Here is a 16,646-nt window from a genome sequence, read left to right on the forward strand (position 1 = left end):
TCATTAACTTCTAGAGAGGAGTTTCTTCACAGGTTTAGAGAGATTGAGCTAGAATCTTTTTTTAATCTTTAATTTTTATTAATTTAAAATTACACCACCATCCCTAATCCCCCCTACATTAACTCAAAACAGCAATCCAATTATTTTACACAGTTATTATACAAAAGTAGAAAATTGAACAAAATATATACAATAATTTCCTTTGTAGTTTATACATTAAGCTATCTGCATATCTGTTCTTGTATACTTATCATTTCTATTAATTGTTGTTTCTAAATCATTTAGGAAAAAATAAAAAAAAACCTGTCTATATCTTACGTAGTATTAGTTTCTCCTCCCTAACGTACTGACTGTCTGTTTTGACTGATTTCTTTTTCTTATTCCACTTCTCTCTTAAGTATAACTCTTATATTGCTTCAAGCTTTCTGAGTCTGGAATCTTTTGGACACATATAAGCATGTGCTATATCACTGAGCAGTGGCTTTCCCCCAAAGAACTAGGCTGTACCTTAGTTTTCATACACTTCCTCTGGTCACATTTTAAAACAAAAATTGCAGCATATATGATAAAATATCAATGAAAAAAATCAAGTTTGATAAACATCACAAGATTTTCCAGATTGGTAGCCCATGTTAGTCTGTAGCAGGAAAAAGAGCAATTATCTATGTCATGGGAGCAAAGTTTTCCCCCTGTGGTTTGGCTTCACATAGAATTGATTCTATCCATCTAGCATATGTTCCTCCTCTCATTCCTCTGTCTTTGTCTTTCTTAGCATTATGGTTTTCCCCCCTAATGACTAATGCCTTCTCATGATGTGGCCAAAGTATGACAGTCTCAGTTTGATCATCTTGGCTTCCAGAGTGATTTCAGGCCTGATCAGAAAAGGACTCATTTATTTGTCTTCTTGGCTAGCCATGGTATCCTCAGTACTCTTCTCCAGTTCCTCATCTCAAATAAATTAATTTTCTTCTTATCTGCTTCACTTTACTTTACTGTCTTTACTATCCAGCTGTCACATCTGCTTCTCACATCCATACATGGTAATTGGGAATACAATGGCTTGCACCATTCTAACATTAGTGCTTAGTTGATCAATAAACTACAAACACCAGAATGCCACAGGAGGCAGCCCTAGAAGTAAAAGTGGGATAATAAGCACTATGATAGTGTGGTGCACTATTGTCTGTAAGTTATATTTCAAAAGCAAAACTTTAAAATGTTTGTCACTCTCAATTTAAACTCTGAAAAAGTGCCAGCAACTACATTTATACCCAACTCAACTTCTCTGTACTTCAGACACTTGGATATGTAACCCATCAAACAACCCTGCCAATCTCTGTTAATATTCTGTGTTGGTGATATCAATAAAAATAGTCAGCCAGGGAGTAGCAAAGATTGTACAAAACATATGATTTCCACTTTTGGCCTCTTGTTGCCTGAAAACTGGCAGTACAGAGCCTCTGAGGCATGCAGCTTGTTCTGTATCAAAGCTGTTAAAACCTGAATGAACTGAACTGAGTCAATGACATGGCAAGACAATATCAGCTTGGGAAGGAAGTTATGCTCAAATGGGCTTACTACATAAGAAGTAATATTCCCAAGAAAGACAACAAAGCAGTTGCTGCCTTGACCTGCACACATGGGCCCACTTGCCAGCTTGGATGGATTTATTATTTGAGACAATTTCCTTCCAATGCTAGGGATGCTAAGACACATGGCTGATCACGTCATGCTTGGTGAAAGATTAATTGCATGCTTTATCTGCTGTCATTTAGTTGTCTCAGTGCCATGTTAAATATTTCCTAATGACAAACCAAATTAAAATTTAGAATGACATCACATAACTGACCTAAATTGGTTCCTTGCTGTATTCCATAAAAGCAGTTCTCAGATGTACAATTGCCACAGTGTCACTAGGTCAAGCCAGCCCCTTCATCCTATCACTTGCAACAACAAAAAGGAGGGTTAAGAGCATCCAGATTTCAGCAAGTTTAGTAAATGTATTTTTTTTCCAAATGATAGGATATTATTCAGTAACAATAGTATATGTACAGTTTATGGTGACAGTCTTTACTCCTGATCTACCAATGTTTTCTTAAAGGGTTTAAAATATAAATCATGCCAAGGTTTTAAAAATCTAATGGGCATTGTTTTGCAAAATGTTCATTTAAAACACTGCCAAAATATAAAATTTAAAATGGCTATTTGATTGCATGCCTAAGCAGGGACGTAGCCGGGGGGGGGTGTTCTTGGGGTCCGGACCCCCCCTTCCGTTAGATAAAATGAATGGTATGTGCTGCCGTGCCACTGCACCCAAGCCCCATTATAATGGTGGCACTTAGTCTGGACCCCCCCTTCCCAAAATCCTGGCTACGTCCCTGGCCTAAAGAGTATTGTAACTGAAAACTTTTGAAAGATCTACAGTCCTAGTGGTCCTCTGGCAACCTGCATTCTTGGCTCATGGCAAGAGGATGAAGGGAAGAAACAAATTTCCTCCTTTTCTTCTTGTCTTGCAACTGAATCCCACTCCTGCTCCTCCAGTTGTCCAACTGGTTAATTATCCCCAGACTTCTGTCTGATGTTTTCCAATTTCTGGATTTTTTTTCCAGATTCCTCCTGTGATGCAGCCCTCTTCAGTCTGACCCTGGATTTCCAACTCTTGGACTCCTATCACTCACTTTGCTCTTTTACCCTTACGATCCCTCCCTGAATCTGGGCTTCAAAGTGACCACTTCACTGGACAAGGGACTGTATTGATAAATGAGTTTGGTGTAGTAAAGCCTGGTGAGTTGTCCTTGTTAGTTATTTAATTAAAACAATCAGAGGTGTATCAAATAAAAACAGTAAAAATTTGTGATATGATAAATGAAATAAACATCTAGCCTTAGGCTGGTTTCACACACAGTAGACAGTAACACCTCTGTTTCACACAAAGCAACACTTCTCCCTGAACTCCTTCCACATTTTCAGCTTCCAAAATCTTATTCCTTCCCAGAACAGATTGAGCCTGAAATCCTTCTCCATTCCCCACCGTCCAACCGGTCCTCACTCTATTTCTATTTTTCTTCTTTCTTCTTCTTATATTTAAAAAATGACAGCATGAAACAACATAAAATATATTCTTTGTAAGGTCACATAATAGTCATACACACACACACACACACACACACACACACACACACACACACACACAATTAATCTGTCATTCACACCAGTTTCTTTAAAAAAAAATTCAAATTGGTAACTTCCTTGCCATATAGAATTGAAATATATTTCTATTGCCTAAACTCCACCTATTTTGAATATATTACACTATTTAAGCTATATATATGGACCTCACTCTATTTCTGGCTACACTAACTAACACTTCACTGACAAGCCTATGGGTTATGTCCTTCCCTCTTTTTGTTTGCCTCCACACATATACGTTGTGTGTATTGTTTTGGGATATACATACTCCCTCCTATGCCCCCCCCCCCAATCACCCTACAAAAGGTGATGATTTTTATGTAGAGTGGTCTCTCCAAGAACAATATTGTTGGTTAAAGGTTTCTTAATATGACCCCTTAGATTTAAGATGTTTTAAGTAATATCTTTAAAAAACAAACATACCTCACATTGGCCAATATTTATATATTGCTAGTATATAAATATTATAAAATTAAAATGCCTTTTCTGACCATGTCATATGTTAGCCCTGTTGGATTAAGGAAATGTATGCAGCTGCTTTGTGTGCCATATTGGGAGAAAGGTGAAATATAAATTAAATAAATAAGTAAATATTATGGAGTCACAAAAAATGACAAATATGAAAATTGAAGAGTTTGAAAAGTTTGAAATTGGAGGGCTTTGAAAATGGAGAAAGCTGCTGGGCAATTGTTCTCTGGAACTTTTTAGAAACACTTGATAGCTCAAAATTTAAATAACTGTACACCTAAAATTGTTACGTCAAATATTATTTTGCTTCTGTGCCATAATAGTGTGTTTGTGTTTGTGTTTGTACAGCTTGCTGTAACCATATTATGAAGGGTTTAAAAACAAACAAAAACAAAAACCAAAAAAAAACAAAAAAACATTTTTAACTGAAAAAGGACTCTGTAGCCTGAAATGCAATGGAATTGTGGATTTATTTGTAGTTCACGAAAATCATCTGTACACCTCCAAAAATCAGCTTTCAATCAATGTAAGGCAGCCTTCGTGTACTCATGCAAGAAAGTAGTTAATCTGTTGGGAGATACCTTAAGCCTCTTTTGATTTTTTTTAAAAATAAATCCTTCCACAGGTTAAATCCTTCTAAATCAAAAAGCTTACTTAATACTTTTGCATGCATTTTGGGAAGGTACCTTAAAATCATCATTTGGTAAGGGTTTTTTTCCCCTCCTTTTAAAACCAGCTTTCCATCTAAGTATATAAAACTGGCAGGAGTGAAAAAGAAATCCCTATAAGCACTTTTACCCAGATTGGAATAAAAAGCTTCATAAATATTAACCTGAAATGGAATTCAAATGTGTCTTTGCAATTTATTGAGCACTGCTGTGACACTTAACACTTTGGTCCACACCCAACATACCAATGTCAATTTTGCCAAATGACTTCAAGGAACTGTGACCACTAAAACCACACTGGCCCTGCCATGTAGCAGAGTGATGCCATCTGCTATAGGTGGCAACATAAGGCAAAAGTTGGAGATGGGGGGAGGAAGGCAAGATGAAAAGTGCTGAAAACTTGTTAGCCAGGGCCATCCTAAGATATTCCAGTGCCTGAAGTGAAAGACAAGATAGCAATAGCAATAGGAAATACATTTCTATACTGCTTATCAGTGAATGAAGCATTCCCTAAGCAGTTTACCATGTGTAAGCTAATTGCCTCCAGCAAACTGGGTATTCATTTTAGTGACCTATGGAAGATGCAAGGCTGAGTCAACCTTGAAGAGTTCCTGGGATCAAATTCACAAACTTGTGGCTGCAGTAAAGACATAAATAATAAATAAAGCTTTTATTTATATACCGCGCCTTCCACAGATCAGGGCGGTTTACATAAAATTACAGTGCAAATACAATAGTTAAAAACAACACCATACAGTATACAAGAATAGAATAAAATAAAACCAACTGAACCCCAATAGCCCATCCTCATTGCCACGGAAGAGGAGGGAGGCCCGCAGGATTTTTTATGCGGGGAATGCTAGCTGGAAAAAAAAGGTTTTCAACTCCCTTTTAAATTGGGCCAGGGAGGTAATCGAGCGGAGCTCGGCGGGCAGCGTGTTCCAAAGGGCCGGGGCGGCGATGGAAAATGTCCGCCTTGCGACGGAGGTAAGCCTAGCCCCTGGCACCTTCAGTAATAGCTGCCCGGATGTTCTGAGGGTGCGGGACGGAATGTATGGGGAGAGGCGGTCCTTCAAGTATCCTGGGCCCAAGCCATTTAGGGCTTTATAGGTAATCACCAACGCCTTATATTGGGCCCGGAAACGAATAGGCAGCCAGTGAAGATCTTTAAGCACCGGTGTTATATGGCTGGTCCTGGAAACACCAGTGACCAGCCTGGCTGCCATATTTTGCACCATCTGTAGTTTCCGGGTTTGGTATAAGGGTTGCCCCATGTAGAGTACATTGCAGAAATCCAGTCTCGAGGTTACCAGAGCATGTACAACAGTTTCTAGGTCCCTCTGGGTCAGGTATGGGCGCAGCTGGCGAATAAGCCGCAGCTGATAACAGGTGTTCTTGACCGTCGCATTCACCTGAGCAGTCAGGTGAAGCGACGAATCAAGAAGCACCCCCAGACTGCGCACGGAGTCCTTCACAGGGAGCGTGACCCCGTTCAGGACAGGTGGAACCACCACCATTCCTGGACCAGGGGAACCTATCACTAGTACCTCCGTTTTCTCTGGATTCAGCTTGAGTCGGTTTTCCCTCATCCAGCCCATTACTGACTCTAGGCAGGCCACGAGAGGAGAGACGCCATCCCCAGTCACTGCATCAGTCGGAGACATAGAGAAAATGATTTGGGTGTCATCAGCATACTGATAACCCCGCGCCCCATGTCTCCGGATGATCTCTCCCAGCGGTTTCATGTAAATGTTAAATAGCATGGGAGACAGAATGGCTCCTTGAGGGACCCCAGTTTTAAGGGTCCGCTCATCGGAACGCACGTCTCCCAGCTGCACCATCTGGGACCTCCCAGAGAGGTAGGACCGGAACCACTGGAGCGCAGTGCCCCCGATTCCCACCTCTGCCAGGCGCCCCAGAAGGATACCATGGTCTATGGTATCGAAAGCCGCTGAGATGTCCAAGAGCACCAACAGGGACACGCTTCCCCCGTCAATGCTCAGACGGAGATCATCGACCAGGGCGACCATGGCCGCCTCAACCCCGTAACCCGTCCGAAAGCCAGTTTGAAATGGGTCCAGATAATCCGTTTCATCCAAGATCGCCTGAAGTTGGATTGCAACCGCCCTCTCGATCACCTTTCCCAAGAATGGCAGCAGCGAAACTGGCCGGTAATTATTATGAACCAGGGGGTCGAGGGAGGGCTTTTTTAAAATAGGTTTTATAATGGCCAATTTAAGTTCTGATGGAAATTGGCCCTCCCTCAAGGATGTATTAATAATCCGGCGTAACAACAAGGTTACCGCCGGTCCCCCCTGGGCCGCAAGCCACGAGGGACAGGGATCGAGAGAGCAGGTTGTCTTCCGGACACTTCCGAGGATCTTGTCCACATCATCGGTACTTACCAATTCAAACTGATCCAGTTTAATAAAGTCCACGGAGGCTCTGGATACCTCTACTCTAGGTTCTGCTTGAATGTCGGCATCAAGACCTTCGCTTATCCGAGAGGTTTTATCCGCAAAAAAGTCGTTAAATCGGTCACAGCAGGCCTTAGAAGGTTCAAGGATCTGGTTCAGGGCGGGAGGGAGCTGAGTTAGCTCCCTGACCACCCTGAACAACTCTGCCGGACGCGACTCTGCGGACGCAATAAGAGCACCATAGAACGAATTCTTTGCTGCTCGTATTGCCTCTCCGTAGTCCTCTAACAGTTGGTCTAGGAGAGCCTTGTCGTCTAAGCAAAGGTGTTTCCGCCAACGGTACTCTAGCCGTCGCAGTTCCCGCTTCCTTGCCCGGAGATCTTCCGTGTACCAGGGCTTACATTTGGAAGCGGGCCTGAGAGGGCGCTTGGGAGCGATGCTGTGTATAGCCCTTGAGAGACCGGTATTCCAAATACCAGTCAGGGCATCAACAGAATCGCCGTCACTTCCAACCATGAACCCCTCTAAGGCTTGTTGGAACCTCTCAGGTTCCATCAGCCTTCGAGGGTGGGCCATCCGAATAGGTCCACCACCCCCGGGAGGGATCTGGGTAGAGACCTTGATTTTTGCCTCCACCAGGAAGTGATCCGTCCATGGCAAGGGGGAAATATTAGTTATTTCCGCCCACGGATTTTCCGCATCCGAACTGAAGACCAAATCAAGAGTATTACCCGCACAATGCGTAGGACCCTCTATCAGCTGAGACAGGCCCATGGCCGCCATGGTATCCATGAATTCGCGAGCTGCACCGGGTGGAACATAGCTGGCCGTGAGGGAGATGTTGAAGTCACCCAGGACAAGTAGCCTGGGTGTCTCCAGCATCAGCTCCGCGACCAGCTGTGTCAGCTCGTTAAGGGAGTCCGTTAGCGCACGGGGTGGCCGATACACCAACAGAATCCCCAGACTGTCCCTAGCTTTTAGGGTCAGGTAAATACACTCGATATAGGACGTCTGTCGGATGTGGTTCCTGGTGAGGGACAAGGTGTTCCTATGTATCAAGGCCACACCCCCCCCCCCGCCCACCTAACCTGGGCTGGTCCTTCACCGAGAACCCGGCAGGCAGGGCCTGAGCCCACACAGCATCCCCTTCAGGCCCAAGCCAGGTCTCGGTAATGCAAGCCAGGTCGCAATTTCTGTCCTCCACCAGGTCGTGGAGGATGTGGGTCTTGTTATTAATCGACCTGGCATTGCACAGGAGCAGCGACAGGGTTTGTGGCACGGTTGGAGTGACCCTCAGGTCCCTTTGGATGGGAGAGGGACAGGAAGGGGAGATAGATATGATGCATCGATCTCTCCTTCCCCTGGAACGCAAGTCCCTTCTCCCACCGCCATACCTCCCCCTGCCCCACACTACCTCAATAGGAGCTCCGCTCGTATAGATGTTATCCCTCCCTTCCCTAGCCCGTGCATCCTCCGCAACCATTCACCTCCCCCCGCCCTTCCCCAGCAATTAAAAGAGCAGGGGTTAACCACCCCAGGCATCCCCTGCTCTAAGGCTAACAACAATATAGCCACCTTATACCCTGTACCCTGCCCCTCCAAAAACGCCCTCCCTGATGGAAGGGAGCAAAGAGTTCTTCCTGGGCCAGTGCCCGATGGGAGGGGGCAAGCGGCAGCGTCTCTGGAGGGGAGGCCAGGAGCCGGCTTTATGGGGCCGCTCTCACCGGCCCCGCCCCTCTGCAAAACGCCGCTCCGGCGGCAAGAGTCCTTCCTGGCCCGGTGCCCGGTGGGAGGGGGCAGGCAGCAGCGTCACTGGAGGGGAGGCCGGGAGCCGGCTTTATGGGGCCGCTCTCACCGGCCCCGCCCCTCTGCAAAACGCCGCTCCGGCGGCAAGAGTCCTTCCTGGCCCGGTGCCCGGTGGGAGGGGGCAGGCAGCAGCGTCACTGGAGGGGAGGCCGGGAGCCGGCTTTATGGGGCCGCTCTCACCGGCCCCGCCCCTCTGCCAAATGCCGCTCCGGCGGCAAGAGTCCTTCCTGGGCCGGTGCCCGGTGGGAGGGGGCAGGCAGCAGCGTCACTGGAGGGGAGGCCGGGAGCCGGCTTTATGGGGCCGCTCTCACCGGCCCCGCCCCTCTGCAAAACGCCGCTCCGGCGGCAAGAGTCCTTCCTGGCCCGGTGCCCGGTGGGAGGGGGCAGGCAGCAGCGTCACTGGAGGGGAGGCCGGGAGCCGGCTTTATGGGGCCGCTCTCACCGGCCCCGCCCCTCTGCCAAACGCCGCTCCGGCGGCAAGAGTCCTTCCTGGCCCGGTGCCCGATGGGAGGGGGCAGGCAGCAGCGTCTCTGGAGGGGAGGCCGGGAGCCGGCTTTATGGGGCCGCTCTCACCGGCCCCGCCCCTCTGCCAAACGCCGCTCCGGCGGCAAGAGTCCTTCCTGGGCCGGTGCCCGGTGGGAGGGGGCAGGCAGCAGCGTCACTGGAGGGGAGGCCAGGAGCCGGCTTTATGGGGCCGCTCTCACCGGCCCCGCCCCTCTGCAAAACGCCGCTCCGGCGGCAAGAGTCCTTCCTGGGCCGGTGCCCGATGGGAGGGGGCACATTTAACGACTGTGCCCGTTATGTACTTCCTCCTTCCCTGTTTCTTATACACTAGTCATATGGCTTGGCAGCTAAATCCCAATTCACTACTGACCCTGCTGACCACACTTGAGTCTTTGTGCTAATTTAGGAGAATTGGGACAGGTTGTGTGGCTTACTCAGTTCTATTCTCAAATAGAAAAGAATAGCTGAAAGGATTCTACTGCTGCCTCCGTCTGTCAGCTGAACCTACTGCCTCACTGTTAGTAGGACTGCACTTGTTCCAAGCCCTGTAGAAATTAATCATAATTTGCTTTAGACAGCAAAATCTCTTGGGGCAGCATGGGAATTTCATAAGTAGAACCCAATGGAAATAGAGATGGCTCAAATTAACTAACATTCTTGTGCTGGAGCTTGTTGTTCTTGTGTGCCTTCAAGTCATTTCTGACTTATGGCAACTCTAAGGGAACCCTACCATGAGGTTTTCTGAGGCTGAGAGTATGTGACTTGACCAAGGTCACCAGTGGATTTCCATGGCCAAACAGGAATTTGAACATTGATCTCCAAAGTCATAGTCCAACATTAAAATCACTGTGTCACACTGGCTCCTTGTTACCTACATGTTAAGCACCATGAGGATATTTAGAAGTCTCTATGAACCTAGTCTCCCAAAATCTCAATAATTGCTTGAGTAGGCAGAGCTAAACAGAGCCTTAAGCAATCAGGGGGCCTTATACACTACACAATAATAGTGCTATCATTCCACTTTCACTGCATGACTCCATCCTATGGGATCCTAGGATCTCCATCTTCAAGTGGCTATTTAAATTATCACTAAAGTGAGTTTTAGTGCCTCACTTAACTTCAGTCTTCAGGAGCCCATGGAATTCAACCAAGACATTTAAAGTAGAATCATTGTGCTGTGATGACTCCATAGTGTGAAAAGACCCCAAGACAAGAAATCAGCAATATATGCTTGGTCCTCTCCTTTAATATTTGTTGCATTCTACCTGGAGTGACCTAGGATGTGGTGATGCTCAACTGTCCAACATAGTAATTAGTCTTCAAGCCTTCACAGGAAATTCCCATGTAAGTTGTGATGAAATATGCACTAAAAACCCAATTTTGGGACTTTGGTCCAAAACACACTGCAGAAATAATCAATTTCAAGGCCCCTTTAACTGCCCTGGCTCAGTGCCAGGAAATCCTAGGAACTGTAGTTTATTGTGGCACCCAAGCTGTCTGCCAGAGGCGGCTAAATGTTTCACAAAACCACAGTTCCCAGAATTCCCTAGCACTGAGCCGGGGCAGTTAAAGTGGTAAACTGGATTATTGTTGCAGTGTGTTTTGGACTTTGGTCATGTGTTATCACCCATTAGGATTAGGAGCAAAGTGTGCACATAAATTCTCGTTCACATTTTACCCATTTGTTCACTAAACAATTATGGCAGGAAAAGCCATCCTATGAGAGTCAAACTAGGAGATCAATTTTGTTCTTTTAAGTGCAAATGAAAAATTGTAAATTATTTCTCCACATTAGAGCTGTTAGGACATATGTATACATAAATTTTCCTTACATCTACATATACCTTCCTTCCTTCCTTCCTTCCTTCCTTCCTTCCTTCCTTCCTTCCTTCCTTTCTTTTTGGTCTCTAGAGAGGTTGTTATTCTTTTCCTCCTACTGCAGTGCCCAAAGTCCCTACCAGTACAGCAAAGGCCTGGTACAGATTAGAAGAAAGGGGAGGCCAGAGGCTGCCCCTTTCTTCTCTGTATCAGTGCCATGACAACCACATGGCCGCAGCAATGATCCTCTCCAAAAAGGAGCTACGAAATGCAGCTCCTTCCTGCGATGTTGCCAAGGCACCATTAGTGCCCTGGGGCATTGTGGTGATGTCATGTGTGTGCCGCCCTGTTTGGATGCGGCACGCATGCGATATTGACACACGTGCCATGTGGACGGCACTGTGTAAACATGATGCTGACATTACATGGTAGGGTTCCAGAGCGTGTGGATGCTATACGTTCCAGAACCCTAGAACTGGCCCCAGGCCACCGCAAACCGGCAGTCTGTACTGGCCCAGAGTTACCAAGAGAATGTGAACATAACAAATAGAAGAGTTCTGAGTGTGAACCATTTTCAGTGTCTTGTTCTCTGCAGTGCTAGCAGTTTACATACTGGAGGAAAAATTCATTTGGTGGAGAAAGAATTATTGGGAGGGCAATCCCCTCATTCCCCCCTCCCTACAATGCCATCCCTGTGACCTATCAACTTTCCAAATACTCGAGTTATGAGCAGATGGGACTTGGCAGAGGAACAGCAGTGTGAATTTATAAATACCACATGTGATGAAAGAGAAATGGGAGGCCTTTGAAAGGTGTAAACCTAGGTGCTTAAGGATTGTGAGGCTTTATTGTTCTTTTTGCTCTAAGCTAAGGAAATAAAGAATTTATGGTTTGTTTCTTATTTATAAACCCCATGGCTAATTATAATGGGAATCTCCTTGCATTTGGTAAACAACTGCAACATTTATTATTATCATCTATTAATTCTTCTGCGATAATAAGGAATATTGATATAATGCACATTTCACAGGCATCACAAATATTAGCTCAGAAATCCACAATAAAAATTACAGGGCAGCTCTCAGAAACAACCAACAAGGTGCTTGTCTCCAATTCAGCAGGTTGTGCTTGTCTTTGAGCCTTTTTTCTAACAACCTTGCTATCCTTTGACCTTTTCTTGCAATCAGTTCTTTGACCTCTGACTTGCCTGCCTGCCCTTACCCCAGCCTGGTCTATACATGCACTGGTATGCAACAACCCCATTTTATAATATCATAAAACACTAAAAGTTAACATTGTGTAAAATGCCTGTACTGAATTAAAACTGTACATTGAACAACAGAGAGAACTAAGATGGACTGATTGGAATCCAGAACTTCTTCCCAAGCAGAAGGCAGTTCCTCTTTCCAGAAGGTGAGCACCAGTTTCTACAAATTAACCCTTGGTTTTACAGCCCCCTGCACATAATCTCAGCACTTCTAGAGAGCTGGCTCAACCTTCATGAGTAGGTCTCTAGGTGAAAGGGTGAAAACCTGGAAGGTGAAGAAGGTTCCACTAATGTGACTTTTGGATCCAGACTGCACTAAGGTTTGTTTAATATGGTCACCACAGCAGTAATTATTTCAGAGTAACAGGAAACAGCAGGTAGATGCATACTCTCATAAATATCCAACAGAAAGATATATCAAAATATCCAATTAGATTAGATAGTTACAGTGTTGCTTTGAACCAATTTTCTGTTCATGTTTTTATATGGCACATTGTTTAGGGACATTTCAACACTGCAATATGGCATAGAATTATTGAATCGAAAAGTACCAAAAGGTCATGTGTTATGCCAGAATAGGATCTTTTTTCACCTCCCAAAATCTGTTAAACCACACTATAAAAACAGGAGGTAACGTGATATCACATCCAGTATCGTTTTTGGTTGTTTGGAGAGGGTTTAAAACAGCTGCATTTCGGGGTGGTTATTACCGTGTGCGCCTTTGGCTATTCTTTGGGCTGAAAAAAATGGGGTTCTGGGGATTGTAGGGGGTACCAAGGGCAGCAAAAAAAAAAAAAAAAAAGGTTCAGAGGCTGCATGCAGCCTGTGTGCTTCACTTACCCCAATTTTGATCTATCCAGCTCTGTGCTGATGAAGGAAAGCCACTCCTGTCTCTGAGAGGTAGCCACCCAGCTTTTGAGTGGAGGAGAACCCATCTTTATCTATGAAATATATAGACTTTTCCTTCTTACTTTGGTTTAAAAGAATGGTTTTTGACTTTAGAGTTTTTACTGTTGACATTATGGAATAGTGAACCCAGTGACTGGAACTCTGGGTTCAATTCTGAGAGATGTGACTTAAAAGTAAATCAAATGTTAAGTTGTCAAGCAGTTGCTAAGTATATAGTTTGTGTAAGAATTCCTTCAGGATTTCCATACAATTTGCTACAAGATTACTACAGTATCAGATAATGTCTCCCTTGAGACTGATCACAGGGATCATACAACTCCCCTGCTTCAGCAGCTCCACTGGGTACCAGTTTGCTTCTGGGAACAATCTGAAGTGTTCATGAAGATGTATAAAGCCCTATAGGGCCTAACTCCAGACTAACTGACAAACTATATCCCTCTGTTGAGCCTGTCCAGACTCTGATATACAAAGAAGAGGCCCTTCTTTCAGTTCCACCATCTTCACAAGTACGGTAGGAATATGAGATAGATTCTTTTCAGCGGCTGCTCCTAGAGCAGGAGTGGGAAACTGTGGACGGGTAAGGAGCCACATTAGGTCCTAAGGAGACCTTGGAAGCCACCTTGAGTTGCACTCACTCCTCCAGTTTTTTTCTGGAAAATGCCCTCAAGGCATTTCATCACATAAAAGAGACTTTTTAAACAATAGGAAGTGAGCAATATTCCCCAGGTGTGACGGAAATACAGTTGGACCTTGATATACACAGGGGATCTGTTCCGAACCCACCCCCTGCAGATACCACAAAACATGAGACCTCAGGTCCCATTGTCCCTAATCACGTCACAGTGTGTATGTGCCTGCTACCATGACCACATGCACACACCACCATTGGAGAAAACGGGACTTACTGTCTGTGGATATTTAAATCTGCAGATGGCAGGCAAAGAGTGGGAGACACTACCACACAAAAAATGAACAGCGAAGCTGCCTTGTGGTTTTAAGGGACCCTGAAAAGATGTTTCATGAAACCCTCAGCCCCACCATGGACCTAAAAACTGGTTTCCCTTGTCTTTCCTGCACACCAATACTGTGACTGAAGCCCCCCTGCTGCCCCCTTTTCCCCTCACCACCCCCTCCTACTGCCACCTTTCTACCTCACTGTCCCTCTGGATCCTTCCACCACCCCCAGGGAAGCATATCGCCCACTTTGAGAATCACTGCTTTATGATATAAACCATGGGTTTTCAAATGAGTACATGTCAGTATTAATCAGCTTAGTGGATTTCTTCTTCTTCTCTCTCCCGGAAATGGACAGAAAATGCCTGCTATAATATCATTATGACATGTTGTCTATATGCTCTTTTAATTGTTTGCTAACTAGGTGAGCATGTAATTTTATGCCCTTGTGCTGTTTGCACATCACGCTGGGAGGGGGGGGGCAGGTTTAATACATGAAATTAGAAATGGGAGGATTAAAAATTAGCATAGGAACACAGCCAATACTCACTGTTCTAAGATTTCCTGCAGAGTGCAGAGGAGATACAGTGAAACTCTTGAATAAAGAGTTTGTCTTGGCAGCACAGCACTGCATGATTCACCTTTTTTTGAAGCAAAGCAACTGAAGCTATAACCTTTAGCCTACTTAACAACGAAATAACAGATTCTTGTAGTGCGTTTAAAAATGAGCTGGGACCATTAAAATGGTGTTGCCGCTTTGATTTCCTCCACCTTCTGCTCCATGAATGCCCTTCTCTGTGTGGTTAATGACTTGCTCCATGGCTATGAACATTTCTCTCTCCTCTTTCTTTATGCTGTTTGATCTCAGCTTGGCTGGCAATATGAACTATCCACATCTGAAGTTAAAACGTCACATCAGCAGCACTCTCTCCTCTCTCCTCTGATCAGAATTCTAATTCATTTGTTTAAATAAAAAAGTAAATGTATTCTCCATGCCATTTCCATTATTTGATGCCCCCAAAGTCAGATATATGTCTGTTTCTTTTTGCTCCTTCTTAGATTCTGGTCATCATTCAACAGAGGGGAAGTGGCTTTTGTGGCTTCTGCTTCAAGCACAGTAGTAGTGTTGCCAGGTTTTCAAAATAGCAACAAGGGGTTGTGGCAATTTATCACCTACAGGGTGGACAATCTGGAATTGATTATTAATAGGTTTGTGCTCTACCTAAGTAATGAATGAAATTATAAATTTAACCTAGCCATCTATTTCTCTGTAAAATTAACATGTTGTCCACATTCATAAATTACATGTTGTATACACTATTGACTTCATGAAGAGTTGTCACCCCAAAATATGAAATTTTACAGCATCTTGTTCAGCTCATATTAAAAAAAAAAGCTTTGCAGCCCTCAAACAGGGAACAGCCTTTATAATAAGGGATACCTGTTAGTCCTACAAGAGGCATGCTTTCTGGGTCTCAAATAAGGAACATCCCTTTAAAAAGGGCATGCCTGGCAACCCTAGGCTACGGCCCACTGTACATATACCTCAAAGCTGCATCAGAAGGTTTGGAGATTCATCATATGAATTGTGATGTGTAATGTGTGAAATAAGCAATATATTTATTTATAACAGGAGTGAGGAAAGTTTGGCCTGTGGGTTACATGCAAACTCGGGGGCATTTTGTGGGCCCCCGGGCTTCCATTTTGTTGCAACTTAATGCCCTATATGCATGGCTGTTTGGCATGAGTGTCACTTTAAAACCAAGAGAGGACATTTTCTCAAGAGGAAGTGACCCACCCCTGGTTTACATCTTACCTTCTGATCTCAATTCCTGTTAAAGTGCATGAGTTTTTCCCTATGTTTCCCCTTCCTTTCTGTGAATTGCCTTAGATTTTGTAGCCAATGTTAGGCATCTGTTCATACAACATGAGAATATAGCATAGATGAGGGTGGAGTGCAATCTCTTCTTCCCACTCTAGCTCTCTGAACATCCTTACCAACTATTTCAGAAGGCTAGAAAAACCTTCAAGAACCAGCTTTCAGGTATCTCCAGGGACTGCAAGGGTGAACAACAAAGGAAGAAAGTTCCATAATATGCAACAATATTGTCTTGCATTTAGCCCCTTATTCTTTCTCACTGTAAATTCTATTGTTTCTTATTGTCACTTTACATAGGTGTAAGCATTACACAAAAACTAGTCTGTCATGGTGTATGTTATGCAACTTTATGTAAAATTCAAAGTTATAGCTATGTTGGTCTGTAGAATCAATATATAGAGAGATCTTGTAGCACCTTTGAGAATAACTGAAAGAATGACATTGGCAGCATGAGCTTTTGTAGATTAAAGTCTACCTCCTCAGATGTATAGAGGAAGTACACTTTAGTCTACGAAAGCTTAAGTTGCCAACTTCTTTCTTTCAGTTAGTCTCAAAGTTGCTTCAAGATCTCTCTACTTACTTTATGCAGACTTAGCTATACAGCAGAGATAAACCCTGTTATTTAATTGCAAAGATCCATAACAGGAGAGTAGCAACAGTGTCCCAATATATGTCAGCAGTCCCTACTCAGTGTCTGGATGACAATAAGGCTGATGCACAACACTGATGCACAACATCGGTTCTATTCTGCTTTGGTCCTAATGTGC

At 44.4% G+C, this 16,646-nt stretch overlaps 1 long non-coding RNA gene across 1 annotated transcript in view; it reads right to left on the bottom strand.

Moving 5' to 3' along the window:
- Positions 1-14,606, bottom strand: part of LOC149312988 (uncharacterized) — a 69,361-nt gene extending 54,755 nt beyond the window's left edge. Inside the window, exon 1 of the long non-coding RNA XR_016281447.1 lies at positions 14,551-14,606. This is a non-coding gene — a long non-coding RNA (uncharacterized LOC149312988). The remainder of the gene's footprint in view (positions 1-14,550) is intronic.
- Positions 14,607-16,646: the final 2,040 nt, after the last annotated feature.

Source organism: Sceloporus occidentalis, unplaced genomic scaffold (genome assembly GCF_023333645.1).
Source record: "Sceloporus occidentalis isolate IW3139 unplaced genomic scaffold, rSceOcc1.0.p SCAF_5, whole genome shotgun sequence".
NCBI classification, from domain to species: domain Eukaryota; kingdom Metazoa; phylum Chordata; class Lepidosauria; order Squamata; family Phrynosomatidae; genus Sceloporus; species Sceloporus occidentalis.